Here is a 14503-nt window from a genome sequence, read left to right as displayed (position 1 = left end):
ACACCTCTGAAGGAACAAATTCCGGACACACCATCTTTAAGAGCTGTAACACTCACTGTGAAGTTCTGCGGCTTCGTTCTTGAAGTCAGCGAGAGCAAGAAACCACTGGAAGGCATAAACTCTGGACACAATGTCATCTACAAAGATACTGTTTTACTTCCTTTACAATTTGGATGCTTTTTATTTCTGTTTCCTTTTTTTCCCCCCTACTTGCTCTAGCTAGAACTTCCACTAGTATGTTGAATAGAAGTGATAAAAATACTACTTTCTGCTATACTGTCTCATTTTTTTTTTAGTATCAGCATCTACACAGCCACAAGCTTAGGAGTCCTTTTCTTTCCTTCCTTTCTCATTTCCTATATCCCATGTATTGTTATTTTTGAGCTCTGCCTTTTCTAATTTCTTATTAACAGCTCTACTGTAGGCCTTTCTCATCTCTTCTTCAGATTATTACACAGATTAGGATTCTTGATTTTCTCAGATCCATCCTTTACTGTTGGCCAAAGGTGATCTCTTCGTCATTGCACTGTGGATCTTTCTTGATACCTTTGTATTGCATACTAGGCCTCACTGATCTAGTTCACATTTAAATTTTTCAGCCTCACCCTGTGCTGAGGCTGTACTCCCCACCTTCTTTTCCACTCATTTAATAGTGAACTACTTGGAGTTTCCCAGACATGCCATGCTGAGTGTACCTTTCCTTATTATGTTGGTCCTTCAGGACTGCTTTCTTTCCTCGCTTGGTTAACTTTCACTTCACCTTAAACTCTTCCTCCAAGAATGAGTCTCTTTCTCCAGGAAACATTTTCTGATTTCTGCTCTCCCATTTGACTGCTTATTTATGCCTTCTTAGCATTTATCAAATCATATTGAAAACATGTTCAAGGATTGTCCGCCTCAGTAGCCAATACATTGTTAGAGGTTCTCATTTTCTATCACATGATAGCTCAATAAATGTTTCCTAAATTGTTGAACTCAACTGGTTTTCATTATGGATCTGTTAGCTTCTAATATGGGTAGGCAAAGGGACAGAAAGAAAATAAGGCTGCTGCTGTTATAATTAGTGTTGACTCATATTAGACCTTGATAGGTGTATCTTAAAACCTTAAAAACAGATTACATTGGGCTATTAAAGTATCTATGTCTGTGGTGGGGGGCAGGGGTAGTAGTAGTGTTAGAGGAGATGAGATAGTGATTGATGGCTGATGGGAGAAATGTGGTAGGAAGCACAGATCACACTAAATTATCTAGATCTGCATTTTAAGGGAAGCTTTAAAAATCTTAAAAACATTTCCTTGTAAGACAACTTAGTTATAGAGAGTCTAGAAATGTTAAGTTTATTACTAGTATTCAAAAACTTAAGACCGGATAATGGAGATTTGGCAAATTACCTTTAAGTGCTTTCTGTTGTATGTTCCATATTGTGGAAAAGATACAATCAAATTAGGAATTGATATTGCTTCTTTAAATAAGCTATTAGGCTACCAAGAGTAATTTAGATGAGTATTCCAGATGTTTAGTACAGTGACAAGCTTTTCAATAAAGAACACTTTGTGTCTTTAGAAGCTTACAGAAATTAGCGTCTGTCTTACAGCTGTAGTTTTAGATTGAACTGCGGAAAGTGGTTTTTATGAGGTGTTACCGCAGGCAGTGTTATGATGGCAGTTGGATTGCTTACTCAGAATTTATTATTTGCCTAGTCTTGAGTAAATTTCTAAAATATAACACCTGTATCCTGTAAGCAAGCATTGCTTTAATTAAGGAAGAAATTATTTGCTCATTTACATTTGTGTAATATAACATAAAAGGAAAAGAAAAATGCTGAAGATTGAGAGAGTTAATTTGACGTGACCTTTGTTTTACTGTGTTCAGAAGGGACAGTAACTATGAGAGAAAAACATATCTCATTAAAAGAGAGAGAAGGCATCTTAGTTTTTCTTTGTTTCATAGTGCTTAGGGAAGTGTGTGTCAAACAAATGAAAAAAATGCTTTGTACGGAAATGGGATAATTAAGTAATTTAAAAGTATCCTTTTTTTTTTTTTTTTTTTTGAGACGGAGTCTTGCTCTGTTGCCCAGGCTGGAGTGCAGTGATGCAGTCTCGGCTCTCGGCAACCTCTGCCTCCCGGGTTCAAGCGATTCTCCTACCTCAGCCTCTCGAGTAGCTGGGACTACAGGCGCCTGCCACCATGCCCAGCTAATTTTTGTATTTTTAATACAGATGGGGTTTCACCGTGTTGGCCAGGATGGTCTTGAGCTCTTGACCTCATGATTCACCCGCCTTGGCCTTCCAAAGTGCTGGGATTACAGGCATGAGCCACAGCGCCCGGCCTTTTTTTTTTTTAGAGACAGTCTTGCACTGTTGCCCACGCTGGAGTGCAGTGGTACGATCTCGGCTCGCTGCAACCTCTGCCTCCCAGGTTCAAGCGATTCTCCTGCCTCAGCCTCCTGTAAAGTGGTTACATTTTCTGAAATGTATTTCACATTTGTTTAAAAACAAATTAAGGAAACAGCATGTATGCAGGATAAAGACTTAAGTGTTGTCTGTGGGTAGTTGGTTATATTCATTGGTGGGTTATAGTCACTCTTACCTTTGGTCAGTGTGGTAGGCTGAAAAATGTCCCCCAAAAGATATCTACATTCTAGTCTCTGGAACCTGTAAATGTTAATTTACTTTGAAAAAGGTTCTTTGCATGTGTAATTAAGTTAATGGTATTGAGATGAGATTGTCCTGGATTATCCAGGTAGGCCTTAAATGTTACCACATGTAACTTTATAAGAGAAGGGGCAGAGAGAGATTACAGCCACAGAAGAGCATGAAGCAGTGTGACCACAGAGGCAGATTGGAGTGATATGGTCACAAGCCAAGGCATACTGGCATTTGCCCCAACCTGAAAGAGGTAAGGAACAGATTCTCCCCTAGGGCCTCTGGAAGCCAAGTGCAATCCTGCCAGTACTTTTATTTTGGCCCAGTGTTATTGAATTAGGACTTCTGGCCTTCAGAACTGTGAGAGAATAAATTACTGTTGTTATAGGCCTTCAAATTTGTGATAATGTTACAGTAGCCATAGAAAACTAATATAGCAATCATTGTTCAAAATGTAAATGGACATTTCTAAGTAACTCAGTTTACCTAAACTCTTTCTCCTTTTGGGGAGTATAATTTATAGCTCACTCATATTAAACTATAGCTTTATTTCAGATACTCTGTATAGACCAGAAAATTTTTACGATTAAAGCAGCTGTTAAACATTTTTAGGTGCAGAACTCTTGACAGTTTTGCTCAAAATGTTATATTTAAAGTTCCTTTTTTGAGTAAAATGTTTCATCCAATTTGGAAGCTCCCTTCTTGCTGCCTTCTCCCTCATAACTACTCTGGTAAGAGTACAATTTAGGCTCCTAAAATTTTACAACATAGTGTAAGCTCTTTTGCCTGTTAATGTGCTATTTATTATGAATTCCTCTTTCACCTATACTATTGAAAATATACATTTGGCTGGGTGAGTGGCTCATGCCTGTAATCCCAGCACTTTGCAAGGCCAAGGCTGGCGGATTGCTTAAGCCCAGGAGTTCGAAACCAGTCTGGGCAACATGGTGAAACCCCGTCTCTACAAAAAATACACACAAAAACCAACTTGGCATGGTGGTTCATGCCTGTAGTCTCAGCTACTTGGGAGGCTAAGACGGGAGGATTGCCTGAGCCCAGGAGGTCAAGGCTGTGGTGAGCCATGATTGCATCACTGCACTTCAGCCAGGGTGATAAGAGTGAGACCCTGTCTAAAAAAAAAAAAAAAAAGAAAAAGAAATGCAGAACATACACATTTGAGGCTCTTTATCTAAGAGTTGAGCTATGAGTTCACAGTGATCCAGCACATGCTAGGGTCTCACTTGAGACTTTGGTTTATTGAGAGTCTGACCAAAGAGTAAAGGCCATGTAGATTCTGTATACTTTAGCCCTATACTCTTAATCATCAGACAGCAGTGTGCCTAGCCTATAATATCTTAATCCTCTCAAAGATTGGGTATGTGTTTGGAGCTAGGGAGGAGGGTAATCCAAGAGACATTTTATAAATAATTTGCTAATTTCTAATGAAATTTAAGCCCGAAATATCTCTGTTCAGTATGCTTCTTTTTCCCTTAAGCTTCCAGGAACCGAATATTTAGCCACATACAGATTACTAACAGTTGACAACTAATAAAGAAATCTGCCCTTTCTGGCAAATTTTGTTCGTTATAGAATAAGTCTTAAATGAGTAGTCTTGAATCAGCCATTGATTTTCTGCTTATGAGGCACATTAACCAAAGATTTTAGTACTTTCAGTATTTTCTTCTCTAAAATAACTTATTCTTTTGACAGAGTATTAATGTAAAATTCTCGGTAAGTTGGGGGTAGCTAAATAATTTTCTCCCTGGTCTTTTACATGTTAGGGGACTAGGAAATAGAAATGCTTCTTCAAATTGAAATAATAGAGAAGATGATATCACCTGGTTTATGATTGTCATGTATGGAATGTGCCAGGTACTTCATATGAATATCTCATTCAGTTTTGCTAGTGAACCTGAAAATTTTTTATCACTTTGCAGATTATAAAAAAAAGCCTTAAGAGGTTGAGAAATTTGCCTATGAATCCACAGCTAGTGACTGCTAGAGCAAGGATGCAAATCCAAGCTGATCCAGTTCCAAAGATCATTTATTGTGCTTTCTGACTGTCTCATTTGTTGTTTTATAACATAAAGGGATCCCTAAAATAGTTCTCTGCCTTTACTCTGGGGGAATTTATGGTTTAATGGATCCGTTTTTCCTTGAATGGTCTTGGGAACAAATGTATGGCCCAGTCAGAGGATTATTTGAGAGCCTTGGGATCTCAAAGAGTTGAATGGGAACCTCAATTAGTATTATCCTCAGTTTTTTTCACATGAACCTTATTCTTTGCTACATCTAACTTCTGTAGACTGCAGTATTTTCTTTTCTTTTCTTTTTTTTTGAGACCGAGTCTTGCTGTGTCACCCAGGCTGGAGTGCAGTGGCGCGATCTCAGCTCACTGCAAGTTCCGCCTCCCGGGTTCACACCATTCTCCTGCTTCAGCCTCCCGAGTAACTGGGACTGCAGGTGCCCGCCACCTCGCCAGCTCATTTTTTTATTTTTAGTAGAGACTGGGTTTCACCGTATTAGCCGGGATGGTCTCGATTTCCTGACCTCGTGATACGCCCGCCTCGGCCTCCCAAAGTGCTTGGGATTACAGGCGTGAGCCACTGCACCCGGCCAGACTGCAGTATTTTTATTCCCTCAACTAACTTAAGGATTGTATCTTAAGAGTGGGATAGAAATGGTGTTTTAGGGAACCTCTGCATAAGTATACTTTGTTTGCCAAGTAATACAAAGTGAGTATTTGTGTGGAAATGATGTTATAATTACTGGCAGGTAGGTCCTTAGACTAGTCTTCAGAATATTAACCTGTAATATAATTGAACTAGTATACAAATACAGATTTTCCAATAGTTCAAACACGTTACTTAATTTTTTTTTTTTTTTTTTTGAGATGGAGTCTTGCTCTGTCGCCAGGCTGGAGTGCAGTGGGCTGGAGTGCAGTGGTGCGATCTCGGCCCACTGCAACCTCTGCCTCCCGGGTTCAAGTGATTCTCCTGCCTCAGCCTCCCAAGTAGCCGGGACTACAAGTGTGCACCACCACGCCCGGCTAATTTTTTTATTTTTAGTAGAGACAGCATTTCACCATGTTGGTCAGGATGATCTCGATCTCTTGACCTCATGATCCGCCTGCCTCAGCCTCTCAAAGTGCTAAGATTACAGGTGTGAGCCACCGTGCCCGGCCAGGTATGTTTTTAATGGAAAAATGTAGAATGAAAATTTTAGTTTCTAGTTGGGGATTTAAAATTTTAGTTTCTAGTAGACATACAATTTCTGGAGCAGGGACAGAGTAGTTATTACAGCAATAACTGCACCAGTTCTCCTCTGCCCTAGTTCTTTCCCAGGACAATGTGATGAGAGCGGGATATTCGTTTGATATGTGAGGAACCAGAAAATATTAATCTGGAAACTTGTATATATGTTGTTCAACCCCCGCTCCTGAGAGAGGGAGATAGACCTTTGCTTCCTAATATAAATCTTAATCCTTAGAGCAGAAGGTGGAGGAGGAACCTAGGTTCTTAATCTTTGGAATATAAATCAATGTTTGGGGTGAGGAGGGAGATGAGACTAGTTTCGGAATTTACAGCCCCTGGAATGTCTCCATAGTCTGAGGTTTCATCCTCTTTGAAATGTAAACACATAGCAGCAGAGAGGTAAGTCTCTTACTGTCTATTGTTTAAATTTCCAGTTTTGTCCTTTGAAGGATAGATTTCTTTGCTAAGAAATAACCTGACCATGCAGAAATGTGGAAAATATTTTCTCTTCATATAGAAAATAAACTAACTGTTAAATCTTTCTTTTCTCTTACCTTTTCCCATGTTTTGGCTTGGGGTTTTTTTTGTGCCAAAGTTCTTTATTTGAAGTAATGGTACAAATGAAAGAATTTAAGTGGGTATTTTGGTATGACTTACAGAACAGTTAGGATAACCAAACATGCATGCCTTGTCCTGGTTACCAGGGAAGTCACCCCCATTGGCTATGGGGAAGTGAGCCTAAGGATTCGCTCATCATTTTTAACCAAAAAGTGACTTAAGGCAGGTCTCTGTCATTAGAGGTTTATTTAACCAAAGTTGAGGATGTACCCTGGAAAAAAAACAGTCACAGGAGCATCAGTGACCTGTGCTTTTTCCAAAGGGGGTTGGGGGAACTTGATTATTTAAAGGGGAAAGAGCAAGCAGGAGGAATAAAGGAGGGAGGGTAGGCAGTGAGGCAAATGGTTACATTCTTATAAGGCTCTGGTTAGCCTCAGTAAATCTATACTTTACATATGAAAAGAGGGAGTAGAGGAAAAAGTCAATTACGCATTCATCTCAGGGTAGGCCAAGGGATGATTTCTGGTTTTTATCCTTGTCTTCTACCTGTGAAGATAAGCTGGTATTTGACATTGTTAAGGTGAGCTTCAACAGAACTCAGTTTCCGGGCTAGTTTATAGGGAAGATATGTATCCTGAAAGATTAAGACGAGGGAAGCCATCTTGGGAGATACGTGACCCTCTATTGTTGTGGGAATGTGGCTTATGGATGAAGCTACATATGTCTTGGTTGTGAAATTACAGCTATCTGTTTGGGAACAAAAGGAAAGTAGTATTGCCTTACTTAGTTCCTAAGCTTAACTTCCCCTTTGGCATTGTGCGTTTAGAGTCCCGAGATTCTATTTTCTTTTCACATCATTACTGTCTTCCAGGATGTACTTGTTAAAGAGTTACTCTGCCATGCTAGATTCAGACCCACCTCCCCGCCAATCTTGGACAAGTTGAACATGGTCACCCAGTTCTTTGATAGATTTCACCTGCTCATTCAGGTAATGCATCTCAATGAAGTCACACAGTGTGTGTGGTTTTGTCAATGGCCAGTTCATGCATTTTCAGTAGTGACTGATTCATGCTTTTTTCCAAGTATAAAACATGCTCCATTGTCTTCAACCTGCCCTCCCATTCATTATGGTCTGGTTTCTTGATATGGCGAAGGAATATTAGGCCTCTTTGTTGGTTGTGCAGCTCTGTCACTTTCTCATTATATTTTCTCTCCTCATGACATTGGTGAAGAAATGTCATGGCAAAGCCATATCATTGTGGACAAAGTAGTAAGACATGAATAGGTAGATGTGGAGACAAAGCTAGAGATTAATCTGGCAGTTGATGGTCATGGTGGTAGGGGTTGCTGTCATCATGGGAGGTGGCTAAGAAGAGGTAGCACTGAAGTGGTGGCAGGAGCCTTGGGGCTGCTAGAGGGTGCTGTGAGGAGGTAGCAGGGGGCTGACTCTGAGGTGCTGGCTAGGGTGGGGGTTCCAAGCACAGTTGAAGCAATAAACCAAGGTGACTGTGAAGAATATCTGGACTCTCATGTTGAGGGGTTTTTGGTTATTTTTTTAGGCATGAAAATGTGAAATGTTGAGGTTGCCTAATTTGAACTCCTCTTTTTATTTATTCATCACCATTGATGAGTTCTTAAGCAAATATTTATTGAATGACTACTATATGCCAGGTACAGTGCAAGGTATTGGGGATATTGTGGTAAATAAGAGATAACTACTCTTAAAAATCTTAGAGGCTATAAAAGTGCTATGGTTAAGAAAAGAGAGAACATGAGATAAAGAATTACAAGGTTAGAATTTCTTTAGAATGCATGAGGGAGCTAGCTATGGGAAAATCTTGGGGGGAAGAAGTCATTCCTTTCCAAGCAGAAGGACAAGCTAGTGGAAGGACTCTAAAATGAGAATGATCTTTGCAAGACTGATGAAGAGAAAGATGGCAGATGTGGCTAAAACATACTGAACAGCTCATGCCTGTAATCCCAGCACTTTGGGAGGCTGAGGCGGGCGGATCATGAGGTCAGGAGATCGAGACCATCCTGGCTAACACAGTGAAACCCCATCTCTAATAAAAATACAAAAAATTAGGCGGGCATAGTGGCACACGCCTGTAGTCCCAGCTACTTGGGAGTCTGAGGCAGGAGAATCGCTTGAACCCACGAGGTGGAAGTTGCAGTGAGCCGAGATTGTGCCACTGCACTCCAGTCTGGGCAACAGAATGAGACTCTGTCTCAAAAAAACAAACAAAAAAACATAGTGAACAGAACTCAGAATGACATGTGTTTAGGTTGTTTAGATTTCTTTTTTAATTGCTTAAATAGGATGAAATTACATATTTTGCTCTACAACTTGCTTTTTTTTTTTTTTTACTTAATGTGTGTTGTATACATATATTGAGTTCTGTGTCAGTGTTTATAGCTACATAGTATTCTATACTATGGACATTTCCTAATTAGCCATTTTTCTATTGACATAGATTTTTATGGGTTTTTTGCTACTACAAATAATGCTGTGATGACCATTCTTATGCATATGCTTATTCTATCCCTGTGTGAGAATTTGTGCTGGGTAAATTTCTTTTTATTTTTAATTTTTTAAAATTTTTTTGCTGGGTAAATTTATTAAGAGAGTTATTACAATGTCAAAACTTAGGAGCCGTTTGACAGACACAGGCTGCTTTGAGAGGTGAGGATTCAGCTAAGACAGTAGAGTGACTGTTATTCTTTTATTCAGCCAAAGAGCAGAGATACTTAGCAATTTTTAGAGAGTATTCCAGTCTGTTCTTTTAGTGTATTCTCTTTCATTGGCATCTATTTTTCAGATACTGTCTTTTGATCTACAGCAGTTAATTTTTTGAGTTTTTTAAAAGGATACATAAATGTGATTGTTTTATAGTTTAAGGTACCTGTGTATGTTAAAATGCATATTATACTGTGGTTCTAAGAGCTGATGTGTCTACTGTTACTTATAAGGAATGCAGGTAAGACAATTACATCAGCCAGTACATTTTTATTGTATGTCAATCAAAGATAATAAAAGGGAAATGCATCTACTTCTGTAATCTGTTTCTTCTCACAACATTTCTGACACTAAATATGTGGTTTTCTGCTACACTAACAATTCTCCAACTCTTTAGTCACCAACTGGGTGTCCAACAGTTGATTCAGTTCAGTGGTTACGCTACTCAGAGTGAGTGCCAGACCCCACACATTAAGGGATCAGTCCCACAAGAGACTGCCTCCACTTCAGATGCCATTAAGCCCATGCCTCATGTACTTCTGACCAATTGGCTATAAGTTGGGGATTTCCGCAATCCCCTTCTCAGGTTTGATAATTTGCTAGAATGGCTCACAGAACTCAGAAAAGCATTTTACTTACATTTATCAGTTTATTATAAAGGACATTATAAAAGATACAGCATATTAAGAGGTAGAGAGAGTGAGGTCCATTGGGGTTCCAACCATAGGAGCTCCTGTCCTATGGAGTTAGGGTGTATCACCCTTCTGGCACCCTGACCTTCCACGAGTTCCATCATTTAAAAATTTAATGGAGATTCCATTACATGGACATGACTGGTTAAATCATTGGCCATTGGGAATTAGCTGGATCTCCAAACTCTTTTCCCTCTTCAGTGGTAGGGGTAGGATGGGACTGTAGGGGTAGGATGGGACTGAATGTTCTGACCCTCTAATCTTGTGGTTGGTTCTCCTGAAAACCAGTCCCTGTCCTGAATCTATCTAGGGGCCCACCTAGAGTAACCATATTAGCATAAACTTAGGTATGGTTGAAAGGGGCTTACTATGAATAAGAAAAGTGGCTCCTCTCACCCTTATGACTCAGGGATTCCAAAGGTTTTAGATGATCTGTGCCAGGAACCAAGGACTAAGACCAAATGCAAAGAAAAAAAAAAGACCAGATACAGTCTGCCTTCCTGTATCAGTGGTTTCAACCAACTACAGATTGAAAATATTAGGGAAAAAAAATGGTATGGTTGCATCTGAACGTGTACAGATTTTTTTTCTCGTGTCATTATTCTCTAAACAATACCATATAACAATTATTTACATAGCGTTTACATTGTATTGAGTATTGTAAGTAATCTAGAGATGATTTAAAGTACACAGGAGGAGGGTATGTGTAAGTTATATGCAAATGCTGTGTCTTTTTATATAAGGGACTTGAGTATCCATGGATTTTGGTATCGGGGAGGGGGAGCTCAGAGGGTGTCCTGGAACCAATCCCCCTTGGATACTGAGGGACGACTATATATAGTTGTGTGTGTGTGTGTGTGTGTGTGTGTGTGTGTGTGTGTGTGTGTGTTATTTATTTATTTTTGAGATGGAGCCTTGCTCTGTCGCCCAGGCTGGAGTGAGTGGCGTGATCTCAGCTCACTGCAACCTACACCTTCCGGGTTCAAGCCATTCTCCTGTCTTAGCCTCCCTAGTAGCTGGATTACAGGCACCCATCACCACACCTGGCTAATTTTTTTATTTTTAGTAGAGATGGGTTTTCGCCGTGTTGGCCAGGCTGGTTTCGAACTTCTGACCTCAGGTGATCCCCCCGCCTCGGCCTCCCAAAGTGCTGGGATTACAGACATGACCTACTGTATTGTGTATTTCTTACAGCATGTCATAGAGATTCTGTAATGGCCCCATATAGCTTGATTCAACCATTTTCCATTTCAAGAAATACATTCCTTATGCTAAATACTATAATTATGCCCTAACTGCCAAATTGTTCTGTTCCCCAGAACTTTGCCAGTGGTTCGACAGTTCCTGTTTCTGCACACACTTTTAAACACTAGTGTTCTTGCATTGCTGTGTAACTCCCTGAGACCGGATAATTTATAGAGAAAAGAGGTTTAGTTGGCTCAAGGTTCTGCAAGGCTGTACAGGAAGCATGGCTGGGGGAGGCCTCAGGAAACTTACATTCATGGTGGAAGGTGAAGGGTGAGTGAGCAGGCAGGTCCTACATGTCTGGAGCAGGAGGAAGAGAGAGCAGTGGGAGATACTACACACTTCTAAACAATCAGCTCTTGTGAGAACTCATTAACACGAGAACAGCAAGGGGGAAATCCACTCCCATGATCCAGTCACCTCCCACCAGGCCCCTCCTCCAACACTGGGAATCATAATTCCACATGAGATTTGGGCGAAGCCACAAATCTTAAACCATATCAACTAAATATTAGTCATCTTAATCTTTGTCAATATCACAGACAAAAAATAGAGCCTATATAGAACGCGTTGTTTTGATTTGCAGTTTACTGATTATTAGTGAAGTTTAGCACAGTTTAATTTTATTGGTTATGTATTGTGTTAATTACTCATCATTTTGCTTATATTGTCTTTTAAATTGATTTGATGTAGTACTCAGTATATATTATCGTTATTGGCCTTTGTTAATTTACATATGTTGCACATATTTTTTTCCTAGCTATTGTTTATCTTTTAAATTTGCTCATGGTGTCTCTAGTTGATTTTGTATGCAGGATTTAAAATTTTGTGAGGCGAAATATGAACCTTTCAGTCTTCTGGGTATTGTATCTTGTTTTAGGCTGCCCTTCTTTTCTTCTAGATCTTTTATGGGTTGTTTTTTTTTTTTTTTTTTTTTTTGAGACAGAGTCTCATTCTGTTGCCCAGGCTGGAGTGCAGTGGCGCGATCTTGGCTCACTGCAACCTCCGTCTCCTGGCTTTAAGTGATTCTCCTGCCTCAGACTCCCAAGTAACTGGGACTACAGGCGCGTGCCTCCATGCCTGGCTAATTTTTTGTATTTTTAGTAGAGACGGGATTTTACCGTGTTAGCCAGGACTCGATCTCCTGACCTTGTGATCCACCTGCCTTGGCCTCCCAAAGTGCTGGGATTACATGGGTGAGCCACTGCGCCCGGCCTTATTTTATGGTTTTTTTTTTTTATGTTAATCCTTCCAGAATTTTAAAGTTCACTTATTTGTTTAGGTATCTGATTTATTTGAAAAGGGTTTAAATTTTTTTTTTGTCATCCCTCTGATTTTAAAATACCCTAAATTCACATATCTGTTTTTGAGCCCTTTGTTTTGTTATATTGATCTGTTTTTCTTTTTCTTGAGATCATAATGTTGCTTTCTATTAAGCTTTAATGTTTGTTTTAAGGTAAACTCTCTCCTGTTTTTCTTTAAAAATACTCTGGGCATTTTTTTTGCATCCTCCAGGTAAACCTTAGAATCATTTTGTCTGCTGGTATTTTGATTGGGATTGCATTGCATTGAATTTATATACATATGTGTACATTAATTCAGTTCAGATCCTCTTTAATGTACTTCAGTTAAGTTGTAGAGTTTTGTCTTTTCAATATTTTGTGAAATTATTTTAAGGATTTTATAAACTTTTGTTGCTATCGTGAATGGGATCTTCTAAAAAATTTATTTCTGAATGATAATTCCTAGTTTATAGGAAAACTGTAGCCTTTTTGGCATTTTTTTATCTTCATTCCGCCATGTTACTGCTTTTTATTAGTTCTAATAGTTTTGCATTTGATTTTGTTGGATTTTATAGTTAGCTATCATTATTTGCACTGATACTTTGATCACTTCCTTTTCCCATGTTCCTCTCCCCATCCTCCTCCCCCCTCCCTCCTACTTCTCTCCCTCCCTCTCTCTTTTTTTTCCTACCATAGCATGAGGTAGGACTTTCAGCAGAGTGTTGGGTGGTCTCATTTTGCTCCTGACTTTTTTAACAGGAATCTGTCAAAAGTTTTAACATTGATTGTTTTGGGACTTCCGGTAGATTTTTCATGAGGTTAAGAATGTTTCTATTTATTTCTAACTTATTACGACTTTTATTAGAAATAGTTTATTTATTGGTACAGAGTTGAAGATAACGTTCTCTGACTTAATTTTTTAAATCTCATATCCGTACATATGTGTGGTTTTTTAATTGTTAGGAATTAACCTTTTTTTTTTTTTTTTTGGCTAGAAATTTAGCTATATTATTGGCTGTACCTGACAACTAAATTGTACTTTCATGAGCAAATCTGTTTTGTTTTGTTTTTTTTTTTGGGCTATTGTCGTTTGATTTCAGCTTTTATAGTGATTATTTTCCCCTTTTACTTTGTTTAGGTTCATTTTCTAATTTCTAATGCCTGATTCATTGTTTTTTTTCAGTCATTATTGTTTTATTATTTTAAAATTGCAGGTTATAAATATTTCTAAGGGACATTTCTCTCACTACATATACCATACATTGTGATAAGGTAGTATTTTCGTTTTATTCATTTATAAAGGACAAGTAAGGGGCCGGGCGTGGTGGCTCACGCCTGTAATCCCAGCACTTTGGGAGGCCAAGGCCGGCGGATCACCTGAGGTTTGAGGTTCGAGACTAGCCCGGCCAACATGGGTGAAACCCTGTTTCTACTAAAAATACAGAAATTAGCCAGGTGTAGTGGCGTGTGCCTGTAGTCCCAGCTGCTTGGGAGACTGAGGCTGGAGAATCGCTTGAACCTGGGAGGCAGAGGTTGCAGTGAGCCGAAATCTTGTCACTGCATTCCAGCCTGGGCGACAGAGTGAGACTCCATCATAAATCAGTCAATCATGTAGTTTCAAGTTTGATTTCCTTTTCAACCCATTCTAACATGTCTTTTGCCCCCAAATTAGTCTTACTTGATTCTTATGAAGATTACCATCTTGGCTTCTCTTTAGCTCTGTAACCTCTTCTTGTGAATGTTCCCCTTTATTTACTAGCCACACTGACCTGCTTTCTTTCCTTCTCTAATATGTCTATTTTGAAAGTTATTCCTTGGTTTCCCTATCTTACATGGCTCCTCTTCTCCCCCTTGATTGAAGGTTCCTAGTTTAACTCATAAAGTATCAGCATTAGTAAGCAGTAATTCTTTCTGAGTGATGTACTTAGTGATCTTTCATATGAATGTGAAGGTGGCCTGGTGCAGTGGCTCACTCTTCCACTCATTCCAGCTGGGATTTTACAATCCCAGCACTTTGGGAGGCCGAGGTGGGCGGATCACCTGAGGTTGGGAGTTCGAGACCAGCCTGGCCAACATGGTGAAACCCCAT

The 14503-nt window shown here is 39.4% G+C and overlaps 1 protein-coding gene across 3 annotated transcripts in view; it reads left to right on the top strand.

The window, feature by feature from the left end:
• The window catches only part of RNF2 (ring finger protein 2), a 58400-nt gene that overhangs the window by 20387 nt on the left and 23510 nt on the right, over positions 1-14503 (top strand). Inside the window, exon 1 of one of the 3 annotated variants that reach the window (XM_063603483.1) lies at positions 7325-7445. The exons of the other annotated variants lie outside the window; for them this stretch is intronic. The gene's annotated coding sequence lies outside the window, so the exon portion shown is untranslated. Of the gene's footprint in view, positions 1-7324; positions 7446-14503 lie in introns of those variants that run through there. 3 annotated transcript variants of the gene reach the window in all.

The sequence above is a fragment of the Pan paniscus genome, chromosome 1, assembly GCF_029289425.2.
Source record: "Pan paniscus chromosome 1, NHGRI_mPanPan1-v2.0_pri, whole genome shotgun sequence".
Taxonomy (NCBI): Eukaryota; Metazoa; Chordata; class Mammalia; order Primates; family Hominidae; genus Pan; species Pan paniscus.
The sequence above is the reverse complement of the archived record's forward strand: the minus strand, read 5'-3'. Positions and strand labels throughout refer to the sequence as shown.